The sequence below is a fragment of the Zingiber officinale genome, chromosome 2B (assembly GCF_018446385.1).
Source record: "Zingiber officinale cultivar Zhangliang chromosome 2B, Zo_v1.1, whole genome shotgun sequence".
NCBI lineage: Eukaryota > Viridiplantae > Streptophyta > Magnoliopsida > Zingiberales > Zingiberaceae > Zingiber > Zingiber officinale.
In genome coordinates this window covers 139,888,952-139,916,030 of record NC_055989.1, presented here as the reverse complement: position 1 = coordinate 139,916,030, position 27,079 = coordinate 139,888,952, and the positions used below count along the sequence as shown (strand labels likewise).

Below are 27,079 nucleotides of genomic sequence, written 5' to 3'. Positions count from 1 at the left end.
GAACGCCCGTTGGAGACACCACTCGGGGTCAAGACACGAGGACACAATTGTGGAATCTAGTGGAAAAGGAGCTTAGGGCTTACTGAGTTGTGGTTTTGTTGGAGAGCACCGTAGATGAGAAGCGACAAACGCGGTAAAGGAAATGGGTGAGGAAATTAGTTTTTTTACGAATTCATGATCACTTATACATGATTTATTTTGTGATTTTTTTCATTTTTTATCATTTTACAAAATACAATCAAGGTATGTCTAACCCTTATATTTCAAGAAAAACATCTAAAAATATCTAGTATAGTCATCAACTATAACAAAATAATATCTACTACCATTCAAAGACTTACATTTACTACTATCAAACAAGTTCATATGTATAAGCTCTAATGCAATGGCACTGACAACATTTTTACCTTATGAGCGATTTTGGTTTGCTTGCCCATGACATGCATTACATAATTTGTCCTTTTCAAACTTTAAATTTGGCAATCCTTGCACTAAGCTTTTTTTTATAATCATGTTCTTCATGTTGATGTGAGCAAGTTTTTAGTGCGTCTCCTCTTTTTTGGACACGAGACACTTAGCAAATATATTAGTGGTATCCTATAGTTTAAGTTGATAAATATTTTTCTTCCTATGACCTATGAGCGGTAGTGTTTAGTTTATTATGCCTAATTAGACATTGAGATGAGTTGAACTCAATTCGATATCCTAAATCACATAATTAGTTAACACTTAGATTTGGTTAACACTTAAAAGATTAAAAGTCACGTCTTTTATAAGTAAAACATTTTTTATCTTAAATTATTCAAAAATTTCAATATCACTTATACCTTTACAACCTTAAGTTCTCCACTATTATCAAAAGGAATAGTCCCTTTACTTTTGTTCTTAAGTGATGAGAATTTTGATAAGCATTTGTTTGGAGCACCCGTTATCCATGAACCATGTTATTGGATGCTCCCCTCAGCGTTTGTCAATCAAACATGATAAATTAAATATTTTGGTATCTAAATTTTGGGTCTAGTAGCAACAATAACAAATTGCTTAGGTACCTCAAGCTTACGCAATTCTAGTTGGCTAGGTTCTAACAATCGATTGGTAGGCGAACAAAGAACTTCCAATACAACTGGTCAGTTCGACTGAAGGCTACCAGTCAAGTGTTATTCGAAAAATAGGACAGATATTAGCCACTGATTCGGAGTTAGTTGTTGGATCGAAAGCGCTAGAGGGAGGTGAATAATGCTCGCGGCTTTCATTTTCGTTTCGGAAGACTTAAGAATAGAACACAGCAGAATAATAAAACAAACACACGAACACAAAGAGTTATTTGGTTCGGAGTCTGGGGCGACTCCTACTCCAAAGTCCACGCTCGTTGAGCGTTTACTTTGGACAATCACTATAAGCATGAAAATTCTTTATAATTTGAGTACAATATAAGAGCAATAGTAAAATTTATACCGATAACAAAAAATAATAAGTTTGAAGCTCCTGGTCGTCGGGATCTTGCTATAGCTTTAGTGGATCGTTTTTTGAGCAATACGGAGAAGACAGGTTGTAATTTCGTTGTTGTTCCAAGCTGTTGCTCGAGACTACCTTTTATAGCCTGTGGAGGGCGTCCTCAAGCTTCATGAAGGCGCCTCCAACCCGCCGAGTCAACCGCATGGAGGTCGCCTCCAACCGCTCCGTTGCTTATCCGCTCGAGGCCGCCTCCAACCGCATGGAGGGCGCCCTCGCGCCAGTGTCCAGGTCGCCCTCAAGCTCCATGAGGGTGCCCTTGCGCCAGTGTCCAGGTCGCCCTCAAGCTCCATGAGGGTGCCCTTGCGCCAGTGTCCAGGGCGCCCTTAAGCTCCATGAGGGCGCCCTTGCGCCAGTGTCCAGGGCGCCCTTAAGCTCCATGAGGGCGCCCTTGCGCCAGTGTCCAGGGCGCCCTTAAGCTCCATGAGGGCGCCCTCGTGCCTTGCTGCGAGGTTGCTTCTCTAGGTTACCTGAGGCAAACACGTCCAATTCATTTCTTGCAAGATATGTTAGTCCAACATACCTTGCAAAACAAAGTTAGGATAATATAGAGATAAAAGATAAAGAATTTGACAATCATCGGACTGTCCTGTTCTGACTTCGGATTCTCAACCGAAAACCCTAGGTCGAATTGGCGCCTACTGGTTCCTCATCGGGGAACGCGTCCTCATCTACTCCACTCAAGAGAATATACTTGTTGCTAGACCGGTGCTCTAGATTGACTGGACTTTTGCTCAGCGCTAAAGGCTCTTGGGTTTTCCGCTGGGCGTCCGTTCCACGACCCGCCTAGTCTTTCACCTGGTTCGCGACAACAGGACTTTCTACCTAGAGTACTCGACTCTAGGACTTTTGTCCGAAGCTCTCGACCCGTCAAGACTTTTCGCCTAGGGTTACCACCTCTTAGGATTTTCCACCTACCTAATCGCAGCTAGGACTTTTGCCTAAGTACACTTAGGACTTTTCTGCAATTTCATTTAAGCATGTTAGATCACAAATGATCTTAATTTTGAACCTTTTGACATAATCAAAACATAGGTTCGATCGTCGGATGCTTTCTGCACCAACATTATAACTTGTCAATTGTTATATCTCTATTGTAGTCGATTGGTGGGTGATAGCAATTGATTGGCGGCGACGAAAAGGTACTTAAGTTCAAAGCGCTCAATCTCATCAATCTTTAAGTGAAAAAAGAGGAAGAGATTTTGTGTTATGTCTTTTCCCTCATCATTTTTCTTTTCGGTAATTTACCAAAGGATGCACTTAGGTTTGTGAATTGATCAAAAGATGTATTATACTTTGGTATTTACATACTCAATTTACTACTCTTCCCGTTTTAACCCGCAATCATTGCTCTTTTCTCCTTTCTCTCTTTTATGCATGCGGTTTCTCTTCTTTTTCCTCTCTCATATGCATGCAATCTCTATTCTCTTTATTTTTCTCTTTGCTATCTCTTTTAGATGCATGCATGTTGGGCTGATATTTTTTCATATTAGACCCAACGTGGGCCTAATATTTTTCATATCAAGTTCATGGGATTAGAGTTTAGTTGATTTTTCTGATAACATTTTAACATCTTTGGAGAAGTCGAAATATGTAATAGATGATACTGCTGGACTCCTTACAGTCTCATAAATCCACAAAATCTAAAATAGATTCAGTCAAACATATCTAGGTCTATCAGTGGATTTTGACCAAAATTCACTGATCGACCTAGAGACCTCAGATGGTAATTATTTTAGATCCTCTAGATTTGAGACTGCAAGGAGTATTGTCCATATTTTGACTTATTTGGAGGTGTTAAAATTTTATCGAAAAAAATCGGCAAAAGTATAAATTCATTCATATCAAGTCCATGTTGGCCCTGATATTTTTCCATATTAGCCCCAATGTGGGCTTTATATGGATTCATATCAGATCCAATGTGGGCCTAATATTTTTCCATATTAGATAAGGCGCACGAGGGTTAGGTTTAGCGGATTTTTTCGATAACATTTTAACATTTCCAATGGACGATACTATTGAACTCTTTATAGCCTTATAAATTCACAAGACCTTAAATGAGTCTAATCGGACCTGTCTAGATCCATCAGTGGATTTTGATCAAAACCTACTTATCGACTTGGAGTCCTCAGATTGTAACTATTTTAGGTCCTGTGGATTTCTGAGGTTGTAAGGAGTCCAACGGTGTCGTCCATTGTATATTTTGACTTTTTCGGAGGTATTAAAATTTTATCAGAAAAATTAACTAAACTAGAAGCACATTCATATCAAGCCCACGGGGGTTAGGTTTAGCTGATTTTTTTGATAACATTTTAACATCTCCAAAGAAGCCGAAATATGTAATGGACGACACCGTTGGATTCCTTGCTACCTTATAAATCCACAGGACCTGAAATGAGTCAATCAGTGGATTTGAGTCAAAATCCACTAATTGACCTAGAGACTTTAGATTGTAACCATTTTAGGTCTTGTGGATTTCTGAGGTTGTAAAGAATCCAACGGTGTCATCTATTGTATATTTTGACTTTTTCAGAGGTGTTAAAATTTTATCAAAAAAATCAGCTAAATCATAAACACATTGCCCACTGGGGTTAGGGTTTAGCTGATTCTTCTTATAAAATTTTAATACCTAAAGAAGTCGAAATAGCAATGGACGACACCGTTGGTCTTTTTGGAGCCTCAGAAAACTACATGAACTGAAATGGATCCAATCAGACTTGTCTAGGTCCATCAGTAGGTTTAATTTGGTCAAAATCCATTGATCAACCTAGATACCTCATATTGGACTCATTTCAGGTATTGTGGATTTCTGAGACTATAAGGAGTCCAAAGGTGTCATCCATTGCATATTTCGGCTTCTTGGATATGTTAAAAATTTATCAAAGAATCAACTAAACTCTCCCGTAGGCTTGATGTAAATGTTTAAGTTGATTTTTTGATAAAATTTTAACACCTTCGGAAAAGATGAAATATGCAATGGACGACACTGTTGGACTCCTCACAACCTCAGAAATCCACAAAATTTGAAATGGTTGCAATATGATATCAATAGGTCGATTAGTAGATTTTGACTAAAATTCACTGATGGATCTAGATAGGTTTAATCGGATCCATTTAAGAACTTGTGAATTTATGAGGTTTCAAGGAGTCTAAAGGGTGTCATCCATTGCATATTTGGCTTCTTTGGAGGTGTTAAAATGTTATCATAAAAATTAGCTAAACTTAACCCTCGTGGGCATGATATGGAAAAATATTAGGCCCACGTTGGACCTGAAATGAATGAATTTATACTTTAGCCGATTTTTCCGATAGAATTTTAACACCTTCGAAGAAGCGGAAATATGTAATGGAATATACCGTTGTACTCCTTACAGTATAAAAAATTCATAGGATGAAATATGCAATAGAAGACATTGTTGGATTCCTTGCAGTCTCAAAAATCCATAGGATCTAATGGTTATAATCTGAGATCTTTAGGTCGATCAGTGAGTTTTGATTAAAATCCACTGATGGACCTAGACATATTCGATTGGACCCATTTAAGGTCTGGTGGGAGTCCAACATGCCGTTTATTGAATATTTCGAATTCTTCAGAGATGTTAAAATGTTATTAAAAAATCAACTAAATCCTAACCCGTGGGCCATGTAAAATATCAACTCTACATTGAGCCTGATATGGAAAAATTTCAAGTACACGTTAGGTCCGATATAAAAAAATATCAGGCCAACGTGCATTCATGCATTCATCGAAAAGAGAAGAAAGAGAAGAGAGGTTTCATGCATATAATAAAAGAAAGAGAAGAGAAATTATATGGATAGGTGAGAGGAAAGAGAAAAGAGCAATAATTAAAGGATAAAATGGGAAAAGTAGTAAATTGAGTGTGTCCTTTGGTAATATCAAATTATAACACATCTTTTGGTCAATTCGTGAATCTGAGTGTGCCCTTTGGTAAATTGTTTTTTTCTTTTTGTTAAATTTTTTTAATATTACTATAAAATTGCTACAAGAAGTTTCTCCATCTCAAAATTTGGTCTAGGTTAGGCCTCGGAGTAATCGCCTTGGGAGGTGGTGAACCAAGAAAACAACCTTTGTTAATTTTCTGTGTGTGATTGTTCTGCGTGTTCAAGTTTTCTGCTACGCAAACCTCTCAAGCGATGCAAATTGGAATTATTTATTTCATTCTAACTTGCATATATCTGAACATATTTGATGGATACCTTAGTACTCAAAATATTAAATCAATTTTACTTAATTAATCATTTATTTAAAAAAATTAATGTGAAATGAAATATGATAAAATTTGGTATCTAACGTCAACAATTTTTTTTTATTAATTTCTCGATTTTTTTTATGTAAAAATTTATTTGTTAAGTGAAAAAGTAATTTATTTATTAATTTATTTCATTAAATGTCATTGAAAATACATGATGATCAAAATATGATAAGCATTAAATAAATTTATTTTTTAATAAAATAATTTATTTTTTAATAAAAACTCTAATTTGAAGGTATAAAAAAATTTTAAATTTAAATTTAATTTTATTAGAAAAATTTGGCATGAAATTTTCATAATTCGATTGAGTTGAGTTCAAGTCAAATTTCCTTTTTAATAGAAACTTTATGCTTATGAAAATAAATAAATTTAATTGTAAAATTTAAAATTTAGTTTAAGTCTCAAATATAAAATTTTCTTGGATTTTTTTTTAAAATTATATCTCTTTATTTTTCATCCACTTTAATAATACTAGTTTTGTGAACAAACAAAACAAAAATAAATTATAGAATTTTAAATAATCTCACTTTATACAAGTAGTTTATTTAGTTTTTATTAAAAAGATTACAAAGACAAAATGACATTAAATGTTTAAATTTATTATCAAGTTTTCATCATCAACAAATTTCTAACTCAAATACATAAACTGATTTAAACAAATTACATCATTAACATTGAAAGCATGCCTCGGAGGATTAGGAAAGGTCTCATTTGTTTTTTTGGTTTTTCATTTTAATTTTTTACCTATAAATCTTTATGAAATGAAAATACTATCAAATGCTCACCCTTAACAAATTTCTAACTCAATACATAAATTCATAACTAAACAAAATACGTCATTAACAATGAAAGCATGCCTTGAATCATGGAGGATTAGGAAAAGTCTAATTTTTTCGTTGTTCATTTTAATGTTTTACCTATAAATTTTTATGAATATTTAAAATTGAAAGTTTAAACTTAATTGTTTGCAAGTATATTGTATAAAAAATAAGAAAAGGAAAAAATTAGCCATATTATTCAATCCAAGATTCATAGTCAGAAATACAGAATATAAATAATTTTATAGTTAAGTTAAGAAACCCTAAACCTTAAATAGAAAAGGAAAAAAGATCAAATTACCCTAGAAGCTATAAACAGATAAATATATATAATCTCATATCCTCCCTCAAACTCACGATGCTACAGCTAGAAATATTGAGAGTTTGTTAGACAAGAAATGAAAACATGAAGTGGAATGTGCCTTGATAAACATATTGGCAATCTATAGATTTGAAAGAACAAAAGGTAATGTGATGGTGCCAATTTAAAGATGATGACGAGTAATGCGATAATCAATTTCAATATGTTTCATCCACTCATGAAAAACTGAATCATGTGTAATTTGAATAGCACTTTAATTATCACAATATAATGGAGTACTTTGATGAAGAGAGATATTCATATCCACAAGCAACCAACGCAACCAAACTATCTCACAAGTACTTGAGGTCATGACACGATACTCAATTTTTATGAAAGATCTAGAAAGAACATCTTGTTTCTTACTCTTCCAAGAAATGAGGGAATCACCAAGAAAAATGTAGAAGCTAGATTTGCGATCCATAGGATCACCAGTCCAATCAACATCAGAGTATTTACGCAACTCCAGAGATGAAGTAAAAGGAAATAAAGGCTTTGAAATTGAGTGTTCGGAAGATACTTGAGAATACGAAGAATAACAACTCAATGAATTGTAGTTGGTACAGCGACAAATTGACTAACCACATGAACAACATATGGAATATTTGGAGGAGTCACGGTGAGATAAATTAAGTTTCTAACAATTGTTCTGTATAAACTAGGATCTGCTAAAGGTGAGCCATCAAATGGAGAATATCAAGTATTAGTCTCAATATAGTATCAACGACTCTATTATCAGATGGATAACCTTTGGAGAATAAGCGACCTCAATGCCCAGAAAGTAGTGTAGCATATCCAAGTCTTTCATAGCAAAATAACGAGCCAACTCAGACTCGAAGGAAGCAATTCCATCAGAATCATCACCAATAATAATCATTTCATCAATATATAATTATAAAAGAATTCAATCTGCACTCGTACGTCTGACCAACAATGCTGAATCATGATTACTATGATGAAAATCAAGCGAAGTAATTGTTGGGGTTGCAATGTTGCAAACATAGTCCCATATTGGAAACACATGGGAAAGATCATTGGTTTATAAGAGAAAAGATATCTCCATTGGTACGAGGCCTTTTGGGGAGAGCCCAAGAGCAAAACCATGAGGGCTTAGGCCCAAAGTGGACAATATCATGTCATTGTGGAGATATCTAAATTCTTTTCGATCCAACAAGTGGTATCAGAGCCCGGACTGCCAGAAGGTTTAACCGCCGACTGTGCACAAGAGCTATGGTCAGATTGAATCATGTGAGTACAATATTGACCTCGAACAAAAAAAATGGGGGCTCCTATGTTCGGATCAAGAGGACCAGACACCAGGCAGGAAGTCCTAGTAGGTCGGGTGGACCGAGGGGCAGGAAGTCCTAGTAGGTCGGGTAGACCGAGGGGCAGGAAGACCTTGATTTTGAAAATTGAATCTTTTACAAACTTAGTGTCCCCTCTATTGAAAAACTTAGTGTTCAAACTTAGTTTTGGAATTTTGGTTTTGAAAACTTATGTTTGAAAAGCGTTTCAAAGTGGAAACTTGTTTTGAATATTTAATCTTGAAATTTAGACCTTATACACTTATGTTTGAAAATTAAAACTTAGCAATTTTTCTAAAAGCTAAAAGCTACTGCTTTATACAAGTTTTCAAAACTTTATACTCCCCCAAGTCAACTTAATCTTTTCTTGGATTTAAAAATTGTACTTTTTTCCTTGAATTCTGAACCAAACTCAGTTATTTTTTAACATTAAGTGTTATTGTTTTCAGTAACTCTACACTATGATTGTTACCCTTGTTTTTTGATGAATGCCAAAGGGGGAGGAGGGGTTAGGTGGTTAAGTTAGCTAAACCAATTTGAAAACACAAACTAACTTTAAAACCACACAAATGTATGTTGTTTCGTACATATGCTTTCACTAACTTAACCAAGTTGTCATTCCATCAAAATGAATGCGAGGACGCGTTCCCAGGAAGGGAACATTAGGCGTCGATCCGGCTTAGATCCATTTCGGATATCTAAGTCGAGATCGTGACTAGATTCCGGTCTCGGAAAGACGGAATCTAAGTCATACTCTTTCTTATCCATCTATTGAACTTTAACTGTGCTAACAATCTATTTTACAGGATCATGGTTTGTGCAGCTACGTCACGTTCCAGGCGCCCGGAAGGGATCCAGGCGCCCGGGACAGCATATAAAAGAAGCCCCAGGCAGGAGCTTCAGTATCAATCAAGTCTTCACTGAGAATTTACTGCTTGCTCTGCTGCTCTACGCTCCTACGACGCCACGAGGCTATTCCGACAAAGCGCTTTCTTAAAGTCTAACTCTTCTTCTCTTGTCGGTATTTTATTTCTGTCAATTCTTGTACTTATTTGTAATCTTCATTCGAATTGATAGTGATTGCCCAACGAAAGTACTCACGGAGTACGGGCCTTCGAGTAGGAGTCGTCACAGGCTCCGAACGAAGTCTACCAGAAGGTTTAACCGCCGACTGTGCACAAGAGCTATGGTCTGATTGAATCATGTGAGTACAATATTGACCTCAAACAAAAAAAATGGGGGCTCCTATGTTCGGATCAAGAGGACCAGACTCCAGGCAGGAAGTCCTAGTAGGTCGGGTGGACCGAGGGGCAGGAAGTCCTAGTTGCGGCTAGGCAAGGAAGTCCTAGTAGGTCGGGTAGACCGAGGGGCAGGAAGTCCTAGTGGGTCGGGTAGACCGAGGGGCAGGAAGACCTGGTGGGTCGAGGATCGGACGTGGGAAGCCCATGGTCCTTTGTTTGAGGGGGGGATTGTTGGGGTTGCAATGTTGCAAACATAGTCCCATATTGGAAACACATGGGAAAGATCATGGGTTTATAAGAGAAAAGATATCTCCATTGATATGAGGCCTTTTGGGGAGAGCCCAAGAGCAAAACCATGAGGGCTTAGGCCCAAAGTGGACAATATCATGTCATTGTGGAGATATCTAAATTCTTTTCGATCCAACAGTAATCACTATAAAAACTTCTCAAACCAAGCACGAGGTGTTTGTTTGAGACCATAAAACGCGTTACGAAGCCTGCAAACTTCACCAGGTTGGTGTGAAATACCAGGAGGAGGTGCCATATAGACTTCTTCATGAACATCACTATTTAGAAATGCATTCTTGACATCCATTTGAAATATTATCCATCGACAAATAGAAGCAACAACAATCAGAGTACAAACAGTCGTCATTTTTACAACGGCAACAAATGTTTCCTCATAATCCATGTCATACTCCTAAAAATAACCTTTAGCAACCAGACGAGCTTTGTATAGTTTGATAGATCCATCAAATTTAGTTTTAATCTTATATACTCAACAAGAACCAATAGTGTGTTTTCCCGGTGGCAACGGTACCAAATCTCATGTATGAGTCTGATGCAAAATAGTTAGTTCCTCAATCATAACACTCTGCCAAAGTGGGTTACAAACTCAGAAATACAATGAACAGATGCAACAAATGAAGAAAAATAACGAGAATAACAAGAGTAAGCAAAATCTTATAGTTTAGTAGATTTACGAACATGAATAGATTGACGATGGTGGAGAGAAGGATCATCCATAATCTTAGGAGATGATTGAATAGTGGTAGGAGCATGTAGAGTGGATATCTCTGAAACTAAAGTATTAGATTCAGTTGAGCTACCAGTAGGAGTTGTGTGTGAAGCTTTCTTAGTGTCGGTATTTAAAGGAACAATGCAAAGCATATTTGACTTTCTTATATTAGACGAACTAGCCGGAATAGGAAAAAATGAAATATGCTCAAGAAACATAACACGACGAGAGACATACAATTTTTTACTAACAGGATCAAAGCAATGATATCCTTTTTATTAATACCATAACCTAGAAAGACACAAAGAGCAGACTAAGAGGTTAATTTATTACGCTCTACACGTGGGCGAAGGATGAAGCAAATACCACCAAAATATAACTAAAAACACACAAAAAAGAATAGACAGGAGTATTCCCATACAATTTTTCAAAAGGTGACAAGCTTGAATTGTGTAAGGTTGAAATTATATTAATTACGTGAGCAGTAGTAAGGATTGTTTTTCTCCAAAAGGCACTAGGAACATTGACAAACAATAAAAATGAACGTGTTATTTCAACAAGATGCTTATGTTTCCGTTCAACCACATTATTCTGTTCAGGAGTATTTGTACACGAGGTTTGATCAATAGTATTATCAGAAGCAAGTAAATATGAAAAATAATTTGAAGTGTATTCATCTCCCAAATCACAACGAAAACACTTTATGACACTAGAATGTTGAGTTTTCACAAGAGCTCTAAAGTTGTTAAAAATTGTAAGATAATCAGACATGTGTTTCATAATATAGGTCCAAGAGTAACGAGTGTAATAATCAATAAACGAAATATAATATCTTGACCCCCTTTTGTAGGAATAGGAGAGGGTCCTCACACATCAGAATAGATAAGATCAAATGGAGCAAAAGAAAAAGAAAGATTTTTAGAAAATGATAAGGTAAAAAATTTAGTCAGTTTATAACCACTAAGAAGTATCAGAACTTTTTAAAAGTCCTAATACTACTGTAGAAGCTAAAAACTACAAACGAGACGCTGAAATATAACCTAAACGAGAGTGCTACAAATAAAAATCAAAAGATGAATGATTAAAAGATGATAAATCCAATCTTGAAGCTACAACTTCTGGTACTTTGAGTTGATCTAAAACATAGAGTCCTTGCTTATAGCAATCAACCTTTGAGATTGCTGATCCTGAATATAACAATTGGATGAAGAAAAAGAGACTAGGTATTCAGACTCACATAATTGATTAATAGAAACAAGATTTAAAGTAAGATTTGGAATATAATAAACATAAGTAAGAAATAAACAAGATGTAATCATTGAATCAACACCTACTAATGACATAGGAGTACCATTAACAGTCACAATAGATATAGATGAATTGGGAGAAAAAAAATGATAAATTAGATGGCATATGATGAGAGGTACAGAGTCTAAAACCCACAAGGATGAAGATATACTTGAAATACCAGATGATGACAAGCCTATATAAGAGGAAGCTGATATGACAGAGGATCGTGAAGTAAGGAATTGTTGAAACTGCTCTAACATATACAAATCAGATTTCCATGAAACATTTGTATGACCATGCATGATGACAGAACGAATAATGCTCAGAATAATCAAATTGAAAGGATACATATATGTACGATCCACAAAAATTGGTGTCAGGATGGCCTGTAGTCATACGAAGAATATGAGACAGAAAAGGACGTTGGTGTTGAAATCGGCAACATAAGGTGTCGGCACTGAAATCGGTAGAAAAGAGCGTCGGCGTCGGAATTGACAGCATAAGCGTCGACATCGAAATCGGCAAAAAAAAGTCGGCGCCGAAATCGACAGCACAAGTTGTCAGAGCCAAAATTAGTAGGAAAGGATATCGGCACCGAAAACAATAGTAGCAGTAGAAGACACAAAAAAAATTAGGTCAGAAGGAGAGCCGCTCTGATATTATGTAGAAAAGAAAAAGAAAAAGCTAGCCATATTATTGAATCCAAAATTCATAGTCAGAAATATAGAATATAAATCATTATATAGTTATGTTAAGAAACCTTAAACCCTAAATAGGAAGTAATAAATTCTTATATAGGAAGGGTAGAAAAAAATAGACCGGAGAAGGAGAACCGCTTTGATTCCATGTAGAAAATAAGAAAAGGGAAAAAATTAATCATATTATTGAATTCAAAATTCATAGTCAGAAATACAGAATATAAATCTTTATACTGTTAAGTTAAAAATCCTAAACCCTAAATAGAAAAGGGAAAAAGACTAAATTATCTTAAAAATTATAAACAAATAAATATATATAATTTAACGTATTTAGTGAGATAATTAAATTAATTAACAAATATAAATAGAAGAATTGACCATTTAGTTAATTATTAAATAAAACAACTAATTAATATATAAATTAGATTGATATTATTAATATTTCAATTAAATAAGTATTGAAAATTCTTATCGAGTTTGAAAGTTTAAACCTTGATATTAGAAGCACAAATAAAGAGGTTTATTATGCCTAGTTTTCAATAAGAATATTCTTTTCGTTGGATCCATTCATTTGCTGTAAAATCATGTAAGTGAGCCAAAATTTCTTTCTTCTTAAGAGAATAAATTGTCAAATTGTGGAGATGATGGAGAAGGATTTTTTTTTATCAAGGAGTTCAATAAGGAGAATGAAGGTGTTATCAAAAAGTTCTTTTTTCTAACAACAAGATGATTTTGCCCTTTTGTTAACTTGGTCATATAAAAATAACTTGTCATTTTAATCATTTTGAATCCCAAGAAAGGAAAGGTATTATCAATAAAGGTAGCTTGAAAGAGAAACAAGATTGGAACAAATATTTCATGATAAAGATATTGGAAATGTGAATTGAAAAAGAGGTGGATGGAAGGAGACTTCATTGTGAATGAGAGCCTTTATTCCTACATTAGGAAATGAATGGCTTTGTGGTTGGTTTATATTGAACCACAATCATTGAAGTTGTGAACTATGTACGGGGACAGTCTCTCTCACACATGTGGGTATGCAGGAAGAATGCAAATTTAGGGCTCGGATTGCATTGAATCAAAGTTGGCTCTTGTGCGACCACGATTTATGCATGTTAAATGCCGGATCGGTAAGGGCAAACTTTGTCAAAGCGAATCAACCAACGTTTTGCAACCCGAATTTATCTTGTTACCATTCAAGTGTATAATAGATATATTAATGTGCGGATATGAAACAATTAAGATCAATGAATGTGACACGTGTGTCTAAATGTCTGTTATTTTATGTGTTTATCTAGATAACATACTTATCATTGGAAGCAATGATAAGATGATTAAATATACTAAAATTATATTGAACTCAAAGATTTGACATGAAAGATTTGAGCTTTGAGCTTAGCTGACGTGCTTCTAGGAATTAAATTTCTTAGAACATCAGATGGACTTGATCTAAGTTAGCCTTATTATGTGGACAAAATTTTGAGAGATTCATCAATGGTCTACTAGCTTGGTACAAAGTCCAATAGATATGAGTTAATTGTTAGTGCAGCGGAGGCCGGCAAGAGGGGGGGTGAATTGCTGTAAACAAAAATAAAACTACCCTCCTCGTTCTTTCAACTCAATTAATGCAATAATAAATAAAATAAAGGCAGAAATAAAAGCAGAAACCGAATTTAACCTGGTTACAGTCAAGAGGGTTGTTAATCCATGGCAGTAAGAAAGCACACTAAGAAAATTCTCCTTTACTGAAGGCGGATAAGCCTTTTACATTCTAATGGCTCAGAACTACTGCTAGGAAATGCTTACAGAGTTGAATGTAGAAGTTCTTCTAAATTCCTAGCTCCAGGGGCCTTTAAAGAGCCTCTGGAAATTTGATCTCGAAGGTCCAAGGCGCCTCCAATAAAGCAGGACCTAACCAACTTGGTTGATCACATCAAAACTACCACGGGATCTAACATTAATATTTATCAAAAAATCAAGGAGATAAAGTACTTCAGATTGCTTAGAAGTCTGATATACTTACACGACCAGACTTAGCTTACACAGTCAGTAAATTAAGTAGATGCATGAGTAATCTAGGTGTTGAACACTTGAAAGGAATAACAAGAGTACCGAGGTACTTAAGATATACTCGTGATTATAAAATGCAATATATGAGATATCCTGCTATGATCGAAAGATACAGTCATATGAATTGGATATGTGACATGAAATATTTTAAGTTTACGAGTAGATATTTATTCACTTTGGGAAGTGCAACTATTTTGTAGAAGTCTTCTAAGCAAACCATTATAATTGATCCATGATAAAATGAGTTTGTAGTCCTTAATAAATGTGGTAAAGAGACTGAATGATTGTGATAATTTTTAGAGAATATTCCTAAATGACTAAATTCTATGTCGACAATTTGTATACATTGTTATAGCCAATCAACAATTGAACGGACATATTTATCTATATAATGGTAAATCTAGATATATATGTTGTAGATATAATACCATTAGACAACTATTCTCAATAGAAAAATTATCACAGTTGACTATGTAAAGTCTAATAACCTAATGGATGTGCTAACTAAAGGATTAAACAGAGAGTTAGCTGCAAGTTCATCACGAGGGATAAGTTTGATGCATGTGGAATATATTGGTGCAAAGGAAATCCAACCTATGCAGACTTGAAATCCTAAGAATTCGGTTCAATGGGGCAACCTACCGACTAAGTCGACAGGGAATTGCCCAATGGATTAGTGATATCCTTAAAGGATGGAGATTATGCATATGACTTTTAATGATCTAGTGGAGTAATGTGGATTACTCTTGAGAGGTCACATATGTGAGAAAGATATGGGACCACTTCAAAGAGAATGAGTGTAATTCTTAGAATTTCTCATAGATCAAACATGTTCATTGTCAAGAACGAACATACCTATGAGAACTAAGTTGTATTTGGGAGAGTCCTGGGTGAGATATGCAAATCCTTACACGAACGACAAAATATTTCAAAGATATCATGTCTATTGGTTAGCCGGTAAAGTAAACATGGGGAAGATTCAAAGGGTAAATTTTACTTGTTCAATATTGGACTCAACAGTTGATTCATGGGCGGAATTATTGAAAATGTGAATGGAAAAAGAGAAAAATGGAGGAGACTCCGTTGTGAATGAGAGTCTTTAGTCCCACGTTGGGGAATGAGTGACTTTATGGTTGGTTTATATTGAATCACAACCATTGAAGTTGTGAACATATATGGGGGAGACTCTCAGTGTGGGCTCATTAGGGGTGTAAATAGAGGACCTGGATTGCATTGAATCAAAGTTGACTCGTATGCGAGTATGACTTGCACGTGTTGATTGTTGGACCGGTCGAGGCCAAATTTTCCCAAGCTAATCAATCAACGTTTTGCCATCTGAATTCAATTTGCTACTTGTTCAACTGTATAACAGATGCATTAATGTGCGGATTTAAAACGGTCAATGTTAATGGAGAATTTGTAATCGCCCAAGTGAAATGACTGACTTGATAGTCGACGGCTAACGTTTCGAGTTAGGCAGGTAAAAGCAATAAATGATCTTTATTCAACCATTAAATGATATTTACTGCTATGAAAGGACAGAGCTCCTATATCAAAAGGTTGTGACCTTAGGGGAGAAAAAGAGACACACAGAAGAGAGCAGCGCATAAGCAACTCTTCCACTTTTGTTCCCCTCTTTCTTTCTTTCTTTCGTGCACTTTGCTCGATGACTCTTTTGGTGATAACATTCGGTTATTTGCTCAGTTCGCCTCAAATTATGTGCTTGGTTGTGAACATGATCGTCCCGTTGTATCTGGAGAAACAGACGTTTACCGTGGCCTCGAAGCATTCTCGGAGGGGATGAATTTATTTTTAAAAATTGCATTTCTCGTTGTAACTTGATAGCTTGGCCAAATAGGCGAGCTCGACACTCATCTAGGTCGGACTCGGCCAGCTCAGACTCAGCCAACTCGACACTCAAGAACTCAACTCGGCCATACAAAGTAGCTCAATCTTCTAGGCAGTTCAACCTTTTTTGTTTGGCAGCTTGAGATTATCAATTCAAGTCACATAAGTCTGAATTTAATTTCTGTATAATTTAAATTCAATAAATTCTGTGCATCTCCGACAATATCTCCAACAAAATTACATTAGCAAACGTCTAAATATGAATTTTGAACATGATTGGGTTATGGTTCCATTTGAAATCGTCATTTCATATGGTTGAAAACTTTGAATTTATCATCATTAAGAAGGAAATGATACAAATCCATAGTGAATAATACAATTCATTAAATGGAGAAAGAGGTGCCATAATCAAATTCCAAGATTATGATCTTAACACTTTTAGAAATGTGTCAGGTGTTAGGTATATTTTCATAGCTAATGTAGTGGATGCTGGTTATATATGCTTTATGATATAAAGTACTAAGCCATAGCACTTTGCATGGTTTGGAGAGTAATAGGCAATGGTGGCGTGCCGTGAATAGTGGATGTCATAACCGTAGAGAGCAATTACATGGATGCATCAGAGTAGACTATTGTAGAATAGAGGTGGAGAGTGGAAGATTCATATAAGAAAACTATTTGGGTGGAAGTAGCAATCCGGTATGAGTGGTAGTCATAGGGTTGGAGCAACAATCGTGGGGTGGAGATTATGATTTTATAATTTATGACTATATATATATATATAAAAGAATGTTATCTACTTACCTTATGGTGCTCACAAGGTGAGCACCAAGTATATTTTTTTAGAGCTTAGGATTTAGTCTTTAGAGTTTGAGTTATAATATTAAAATTAAAGAAATCAAAATAGAAAAAAAATTACACATGGTGTTCACAAGGTGAGCACCATAAGGTAAATAGGGTATCAAGATTATATATATATACCGGCAGTGTGAGATAGCCAAAAGATAGAGGGCAGCTACCGATTCTACCTAGCATGTAAGCACAAAAATAAAAATATACAACAAAAATGAAAATTAAAACAAATACTAATGCTAACCCTTGGTTTCTAGGGTTTCTACTCCTTGCCCATTGATCTTTTAGTCAATTACTCCTTAAACCTCTCTATATTTTCTCCTTCTTGGACTTCTTTTGTAGGTAGAGAAATCTTTTGTATACTTTCAAGGCTTACAATATAAGACATTAGAATCAAAGAGATGAGGAGATTACAATGAGCTCAGATATTACAATGTAGCATTAAGCATTAACTCCAAATGTGTCTTCACCCCTTTGAATAGTCCTCCAAAACGTTTAGTTGTTGATCAGTATTCTACTTTGCAGATGTTGATTAGTCGATCAAATTCCATTATCAGTCAGTTGTTGCTATGTAGCCATTACACCATCAAATTTTTGTCATTCAACTTTTCTCATCAGATCTCTTCAATTTTTTTGGTTCAGCTTCAGAGGACTAATTGCCTCGATCAATGACTTAGCCATGAACGAAAACATTTTGTTTGCTAGCTTATTAATTTGAATTGAATAGCTGACTTAATTGTAAGTACTCCAGATTGGTTTTGATATGATCAACCAAGTCAAGTTAGGCTCAGTGTTATTTGATGTTTTGTGTCTAAGTGTGCAGAGATTTAGAAACACAAGAAGTCGAGCGAAAGATGCAGTGGACGAGAAGGATGACACGGGAAGCGATTTGATGGGCTCAATACATCTGAGGCAATTGTAGTTATGGAAGAGTACACCGACAGACAAGAAGGACGTGTGCGACGCTTCCGAGGGACGAGAAGCAGGGAGGAAGTTTACTTGAGAAGGCCAGTTGGGTTCGGGTGAGCTCAACTCTAAATGGCCGGAGAATCACCCAAGCGACCGGAACAACCGAACAAGTCAACACGAAGTTGACTTGTTTAGGATCCGGACTCCAGGCGTCCGGACCAGTTTGAGCGCCCGGACCAATCTGAGTGCCCAGACCAGCCTGGTTCAACGCAGGCACCTCTTTAGACCGTTGTGGCGAGGATAACTCTCGGAGTTCATGTCAGCACCAATCTAAGCGTCTGAATCGATCCAAGCATCCGGACGAGGATAAAATATTATCATTAAGTCATTGAAAAGTCGCTGCGAAGCAGATAAGGTGCACCGTTAGGGGTGCTCGAACTTGCTCTAGGCACCTGGACCTGTTTCAGGCGTCCGAAGCTGACATGTCAATCAACGGACAAATTCGACTAGTAGGCTATAAATAGAGCCCTGGTCCTAGGAGTTTAAGACAACACCTGTAAAAGAATTTTGTGCTTTAATCTTTTTAGTCTGTAATTTCTTTACTGAGCTTTCAACGCTTGTAAGAGGCTTCTCCGCCTTTTAAGAAGGAGATCTTTAGTGCTTTCATTGCCTTTGACTAGCAATCTCTCCGGTTGCAAACTAAGTAAAATACTCTGGTCTCTTCTTTATTATATGCTTTTATTTACTAACTAATTAACGTATTTGTCTTTGCTAAATAGAAAGCAAAAGAAAGTGTTTTTTTTTAATTGCAGGGCTATTCACCCCCCTATAGCCGACCTTAAAGGACCTACATTAATTACCATCATTTAATTAGATTCCATATTAGTTGAATGATTCTAAGTTCAATCTTGAATAGAACCATTTTGTTCATTGGTTGATGCTCTCGACTCGACTACTCAATTGACTCGACCACTAGTCCACTAAAGGCACTCTTTAGTTGATTTGTTGACTATAACCATCCTAATGGCCAAGTTTGCATAAATTGATATATATTCTTCCCTGGGTATAGGCCTCTCAAATGTAGATCCGCTACATTAACGACCCTCTAGTGTCGGCCCCACGGATATGGAGGGAGGTACATGCAGGTACACAGGTGTCAGGCGTATGGTGGGGTAAACCCCAGGTCGTCAGTTCCTAAGAATCGACCCCTAACTATTATGTCAGAGATGTCATGCGCCTACCGTCTGTATTATGCCCTGGGGGCTGGGTATAAGTCTCTCAAATCTCACCACTAGGTTGTCTCTTGTTAGGCTTCTCATTCTTTCGATGCACTTGAATACTTGGCTTGCTTCCAATGCCCTCACATTCCACCTACGTAATTTGCCTCTGAGGTACAATTGCACTTTGATGCTCTTCATCTTGTAGTCCCTCGGATATCCAATACCATCCTTCTTTGATCTCCACCAACCTCGAGCAGTATCCACTATGCTCGATCGCGTTAAGTCGTCTCTGTGTATTTTACCTAGTCCTACATGACTTAAATGCACATGTCAAATTCATAATAAATCCTAACTTAGAACTCATTATCCAAACATTAAAATCTATACTTAAAATTCTTTATTCAAACATTAAAACCTATGGTTGATCCCAATCACTAAGCGCTTGATTGAACTAACAACAATTAATAAAAATTATATAAAAATCATTAATTGTTATATTTATAATTTTATATAAATTTTAATTATTTAATATATAATTGATATTTATATATTATTTGTGCTAATTAATTATTAATTACATTATTTAGGCTATTAATTAAATATTTTAGCCTAAAACCCTTGATCTCGACCGTCACTGCTTCCACAAGAATTGCATCTACTCCGTCTTAGAGTCTCACTTGTCAGCCGCGCAACTAGCATCTCTTGGATCATTCCGTCTCCACCACCAAACATTTTCTAGCAGAAAAGAAGCAAAGGAAAAGTTGCAGGAACAAAGCTAAATATTTTTGCCATCGCCTAACTATGTATTTTCAGTTCTAGTTCTACTGTAATGGGGGGATTTTCCAAGAGGTTCTATGATTTCTTGGTGATCCATTGCAAAAATAGATAGAGAAAAAAAGAATGAGAAAGGCTATTTTAAATAAATAGATGCATTTTAAAGATTCTTTCCTAATATTTTGATTATTGCTTTGTCAACTGGAATTACTAAAGTGCCACAAATGCAAATTTAACAAATTCTAATGGACTTCATATTCAAAGAAATGATCATCCAGCTAAGAGATCCACCATTAACCTTGAAACCCCTCGATCCATTGCAAAGGATATTGACAAAGGATGCACTTGATGCAAAGTATTTCTGGACTGACCCTCTACCTTGTGACCCAACAAGCGTGCCCAAGTATGAATCTTCACATGAATTTCAGATCAAGAAGAAATGTTGGGAGCAAAGTGAGCAGGAGAAAACTAGAAGCCATATGTTTGCTTGCCACCAAGACAACTAGAAACCAGAATCCAAGACTAGAAAGAAACTGGAAACAAATCAAATAGGCAAAATCAGATTAGATAGAGCAAACAGATAAAGGAGTATCTAATGGCGCTCTCAAATTACTATATCTAAGCTGGGGTGATAAATTTCTATTCACTAACTTGAGAGGGACTGTTGAAATATTTAATAATTTTATTATATTTAAAAATGTAAGAAAATATAGTAGCTAGAGATCTTTATTATTTTGAAAAAGTCGGTTTACTTTTATCTAGATAAGTTTCGTTAGTTTGATTAGAAAAGTTTATTAAGTAGAATAACTTATGCTGCCAATGTATAAAAGGGATTAGGATAAATGATTTAAGAATCAATACAATTATATATATATATATATATATATATATATATATGATATGCTGCACACCTTGATTGTATGCATCTGTGGGTGACAGTGGGATTCCGGGTGCCCCACTCAGTCGGCCACAGGTGCAGAATCGGGGTGTGCTGCATATCAGAACTTTATATACATGCGTGTCAGAAATTTAAAAATTGTGTTAACTCTAATCATCTCTAATACATGAGATCCTAAACCCTTTGATAACACGACTTATTGTAAGACTTTTTCTAAAAATTACATAATTTTTTATGGAAACTAGTTACGCTATCATATTCATAATTTATGAAATCATGATCCTATAATAAAATTAGTGATTACAAAAAGAAATGCAATGAAAATAAAAGATATAAACATGATTAATTAGTAATTCTAACTTAGGTATTTAACATGATCCTACTCCATGGCCTGTTGACTAGTTAAGTGAGCTATTCGGAAATCTGATTAAAAATTGATTCTCTTTAGAATGTGCAGCAAAATTGTACATATCTTTTACATAAATAAATGAACATAAATATATGAAAAAAAAAAGAAAAAAGGAAAAGAAACTTCGCAAAAGCATAAAGATATAAGTTCTTAAGCTTTTTGGTTCGATGAGAGCACTTGGGAACTTCAACAAGAGTGGAAATGAGTGTTGTAAGATATAAGAGTTGTTGGTGCAATTTGTACTCATGTTTGGATGAATAATAAGGGGATTAAAGTTAGAGTGTTTTATTATCTAACTTTTCTACCAAGTGTGCAGGAGTTGACTGGTCTGAAGGATCTGACACCAGGTTGAAATCTAGCTAGGTCTACGAGTCCGATAGCTGGTGGGAAGTCCAGATAGGTTCGCGGGGCTCGGTATCTGACGGGAAGTCCGGTTGGGTCCGCGGGACTTGACAACCAGCCAAAGTCCAGTTGAGTCTGTGGACCTGACAACTGGCGGGAAGACTTGGTGGGTTAGAGGCAAGTCACTGCAAGTGGTAAGTGAAGGTAAGCAACTGGAGGACGTGTTCCTCGTTGAGGGAACCGTAGGCGTTGGTCCAGCTTAGGTTCATTTGGAAAACCTAAATTGAGACCTTGACTAGATCTTGGTCTTGGGGAGACATGATCTAATTACTACTGATATTTTATTATATTGTGCTAACTCTACTTTGCAGGGTAAATATTTTTTTATTGCCTGGACTAACCTTTTCTTGTAGGGAGGAAACTGCTGAAGAAAATGAGTCCGGGCGCCCGGAAGGAATCCGAGTGCTTGGACTTCAGGTGCCCTGAGCAGTCGCACCCAGGCGGGTGTCGCGGGCGCCCGGAGCTGGTTCGGGCCCTCGGAGCAGTCGTGCCCAGGCAAGTGCCCGCGTCGGGCGGTTCGGGCGCCTAGAGTCGGTCCAAGCGCCTGAACTCGAAAAAATATCCACAAGCTGATGTGGAGCGCGTTGATTGGCCGAGCTACGTGGTCCAGGCGCCTGGAATGGACCTATTTAAAGGCCTTCGACCAGGAGCTTCATAGCAACAACTGCTACGACTTTCACTCTTGCTCGGTGCTCCGAAAAAGCTCCTGTGACGTTGTGAAGCTCCTCCGACAACCAACGGAGTGTGAGTAGACCATTTGAACTATTAGTTCTTGTATATATAGTTCTTGTACAGAATTTGTAACCATTCGAACTTTTAGTGAATAGACCAACAAAAGCACTCGACGAGTGTGAGCCTTGGAGTAGGAGTTGCCAAAGATTCCGAACCAAGTAAAACTAACTTGTGTTAGCATTGTCTTTTTACTTTCATTTTTCGCTGCATAACTTAGTTTTAAATTGAGTTTTTCGACAAACGTTATTCACCCCAGCGTCTTTCCGATCCTACAAGAGTCTGATTGTCAAGGCCCTTATTTAATAGTCTTCAAATCAATCATGGATTAATTTCGCAACACAACTTTTCTTCTTAAATTTAGTCGACTAAATTATCCTAGATTGCAAGCTTATCTATGAACATATACCATCTCCAATTAACTTAAGTTAGGCTCTACCGACTTATATTCATGTTAGTCGACTCAACCTATTCTAGTTGACTCAATTGGTTGTGTTAGCAAACTTATCCATTTAATAGATACTTTTCAAGTTGACTCAGGACCTCTTAGTTGACTCAATTCAAATAAAGACAATCTGTTTTCAACAATCAATTCCCTAATTGACTCAAGTGACTTAAATCAATTGAACTTACTTTTAGTTGACTCGACCTGAAACAAAACCCTTTTATTTGCATGTATGGTGTTTACAACGAACTATCTAGTTCATTTAATTTATTAGTCAACTGAATCTATTTAGGATCTTGACTTTACTTGATCAAGTTCTTTTATTGATTATGACTCAAAACATCGAAGATTATACTCCCTCGTGATCTTCCAAGGCTCACTTGTCTTCTTGCCTAAAGGCTCGGTTATCGTTTAAATTCTCGTACCATAGCAGATGGTATGGGCAAAATTTACTGTTTTGTCCGCCAATCAGCAAAACACCCTTGAGGCTTTACGGCCGCACAGAGGCTCCGTGACCTTGCGCGTGCCCCACGGCCACACAGAGGCCTCGCGTGAGCCCCACGACCACACGGAGGCCGAGCGGAGGCCTCGTACAAGACCAAGACGGCCGTATGACGACGTTGAATTTTTTTTCTTTTTTTTATAATATTTTTACCATTAAATTTTTCTTCTTTATCTTTTTAACTGTGAATTTTTTTAATTATTTTTTCTAATTAACTTTTTTTCCTCTTAATTTTTCTCCTTTCTCCCTGTATTTTAATTTTTTTATTCCTTTCATCGTTAAACACATGAAAAATTTTATTTTTAATTTTTTTATTCCTTTCTTCCTTAAATATATGAAAATTTCTCTTTAAATTAATTAAAATAAAATAAAATAAATTTAAATCTATTTGATCTTAATCATTATATCTTGATTTTAATTAATCCTAAATTAATTTTTACTCAATTTTAATTTTTAAAATATTAATTTAATCTAATAGTAAGTATTTATAATAATAAAATAGTATGATAATGTTTTTAATTAATATATTTTATGTTTAGAAAAGTATTGAAATCGTATTAACACAGCATGATATTGAAACTGTATTGGCTTGTTGATATAGCTTGAAATTTTCATCCTTTTGTGTAAAAGTACCACCAATTGTCCGACTCAACACACATTTGTTAGTCTTCTCATTCATGACCCAAAACCATCAGTAGATCAACAATAGAAATGAAGATGAGAAAATGATTACTTTTTCCTAGATTAATCATAGATTAACTACAATGATCTGCGATCATGGATGATACATCGCCATGATAATTCAAATACAATATCTTTCTTGATTTACAGGGATGCTAAATATGAAGGCAGGCGGCATACTTTGTCATTATCGTAAGCACAATACTACATAGTACACTCCCAACAAGCACACCTGAGTGATTTTAGCATGTTTAGAACAAACTGTATTGTTTTTAAGAAAGACAAATCCAAAGTTACTTGGATGAAACACCTATACTGAATAATTCCTATTGTTAACAGCCTTTCACAAACTGCAATTGGGAGAGACTAACTTGGGTGAGTTTGGAATTGATTAGATGAAGGAAACGATTGCCAAATAACCTATTCATCATATATAGTGTGGTATGAGTGGGTTGAAGTTAAAGTTTGCCATATGTAGGTGTCCCCTAATAAAATTGTTTTCGATTCCTGTCTATTTTGTTTTTGGATGGAAAAGATTGTTAGTTTTAAGTTGTATAGCAATTGGGCACTCACAATTAATGGAAGTAATTAAACATGGATTTTAAAACTCATCTGAGAGCAAATTTAATAACCACAACTTGTGTAGCAATGTTAGTTGGGACACCATTTTTTATTTCTAAACCATTGCAAAATGCAATTGTCTGCTTCTTTCTTTCCTATATTGCAAGGAATCAATTATAGATTTGTGATCATTTGTCTTCTACTCAGGGAGAGTGTTGTCAAACAAAGCAACATAAACAAAATAGACATTTCCTTCTAAATAATATTAGTTGCATGGTTTGAAATCTCTTACTGCATTAGTTGACAGTTGAAATAAATCATTCTGATACGAACGATACTATTAGGCATGGATAGTGAATCATGTGTTGTTATATCAATCATGTTAATAAGTATTGTGTCATATTGACATTTGATACCCTTTGACATGCTATATAGAGTGTGCCAAGATTATTTAAAATAATGTTAATATTTTTTATAAATTTTGTTTGTACATCACAATGTCAAAACTATACCATTCTAGATGGAATACAACAAAGATTAGGTATATTAGTTGTGATTTTTTCTTCTTTTTCATATTACTTTCCAATTCTCCATCAGCACCATACATCAAAGCTATGACTAGTAACCATTCTAGTTGAAGTCACGAACTCCAACACAACTCAAGATATTGAACCTTGATTAGGTCAATAAATAGTCATACAGACTTTCATAAATTCGCATACCATACGGAGAACATGCATAATATTTGGTCTAAGTGATTGTAGCAAGTTGTCAATTATTGGATGCATCATTAAGAGGCTTTCCTATGTTTTTATCCAACTTTTCATTGGATGCTAATTTTGTAGAAGGAATTTTCAGTTCTTCTATGATGTTTTATTAGATCTGATGTACATTTGATAGATGGAATGAGGTTATTCAAATAATGTGAAATTTTTACCCTATAGTCTTTGTCATCAATGGTAATTATCATATGGTCATCATATAGGAAGTATGGCGACTTGAGATATATGACGGTGTGTTGTAAACCATTAGAAGCTATAACAGGGCTGAGTTTTACAACCGAGTGATGAGCAATTGCAAGGGGTGATCACATATGTACTTTTTCAAGGCCCGCAAAAAGGAACACCTTTTTCATATCTACCTTGAGTGGCCATTCTAATATAGAGGCGAAGTTTGTTTAATTGGCTCTATATTCTTGATTGTAGTGTTAACTATGAGTCAAACTTTATAATGTACTATGGATCAATTTGACTTTGTTTTCCATTTTAAAGATTCGTTTACATATGGGGTTGTCTTTGTGGTGGTAGCTCAACTAGTCCCTAGGTACAAAATTCTTTGGGGTTTCATTTCTTTGGTAATTTCTTTCTTCTAAGTAGGGTTATTAGAGCACTCCAAACAAAGTGGTAATTAAATGTGAGAAAAGGTAGAAAAAACTGATGCATCGTAGTCTTGTAGACGAACACTAGACTAGGGCTGCAAATGAATCGAGCCGGCTCAAGAGTTTTTCGAGCCGGCTCGAAAAATATTCGATTCGTATTCGAATTTATCGAATTCGAGCCGAACTCGAGTCCAAATTATATTATTCGAGCCGTTCGCGAGCTGCTCGCGAGCCTTAATATTTATTAATATAAGTTAAATATATATTAAATAGATAAATTTCGAGCCTTTCGAACCTATTTTCGAGCAATAATTTGAATAGTTCGCGAATATGTTCGAATATTTCGAGCCGAACTCGAACTCGAGCCCTAATTCGAACCAAACATTTTAAATTTTTCGAATTTCGAATCGAGCTCGAACTCGATTAACTTATTTCGAGCCGAATTCGAGCTTATATTTTTCTATATATTCGGCTCGATTCGATTCGTTTGCACCCCTACACTAGACGTCTAGGTGTCAGTGGGGTCTAGTAGGATAATGTTGCACAAAGGGTGATGGTTCGTATTGAAGGATTACTGAATCATCGGGACACTGAAGATGTTTATAGTGGAGACCCGTGAGGTGTAGATCGAGTTGTGACAGTGGTGTGCATTTTTTTTTTTTTTTTGTGATGAACAAAATTTGTACTAGCCGATATAGAGATGTCCAGGGGATTGATCATATGGTATCTAATCACAACCAAGAGAGACAGACATGAAAGCTCTTTAGAAGTTATTTCTTGTTTGATGGAATGAGGATAAAAGCAGATATTCAAATGTGCATGAACATGAGAATATGCATGTCTTTGATTGTACAATTGATTTACAAAGGGTAATCTATTGATTAG

At 35.7% G+C, this 27,079-nt stretch overlaps 1 protein-coding gene across 3 annotated transcripts in view; it reads left to right on the top strand.

The window, feature by feature from the left end:
* The window catches only part of LOC122047462 (homeobox protein knotted-1-like 12), a 43,201-nt gene that overhangs the window by 14,910 nt on the left and 1,212 nt on the right, over positions 1-27,079 (top strand). The window lies entirely within an intron of this gene.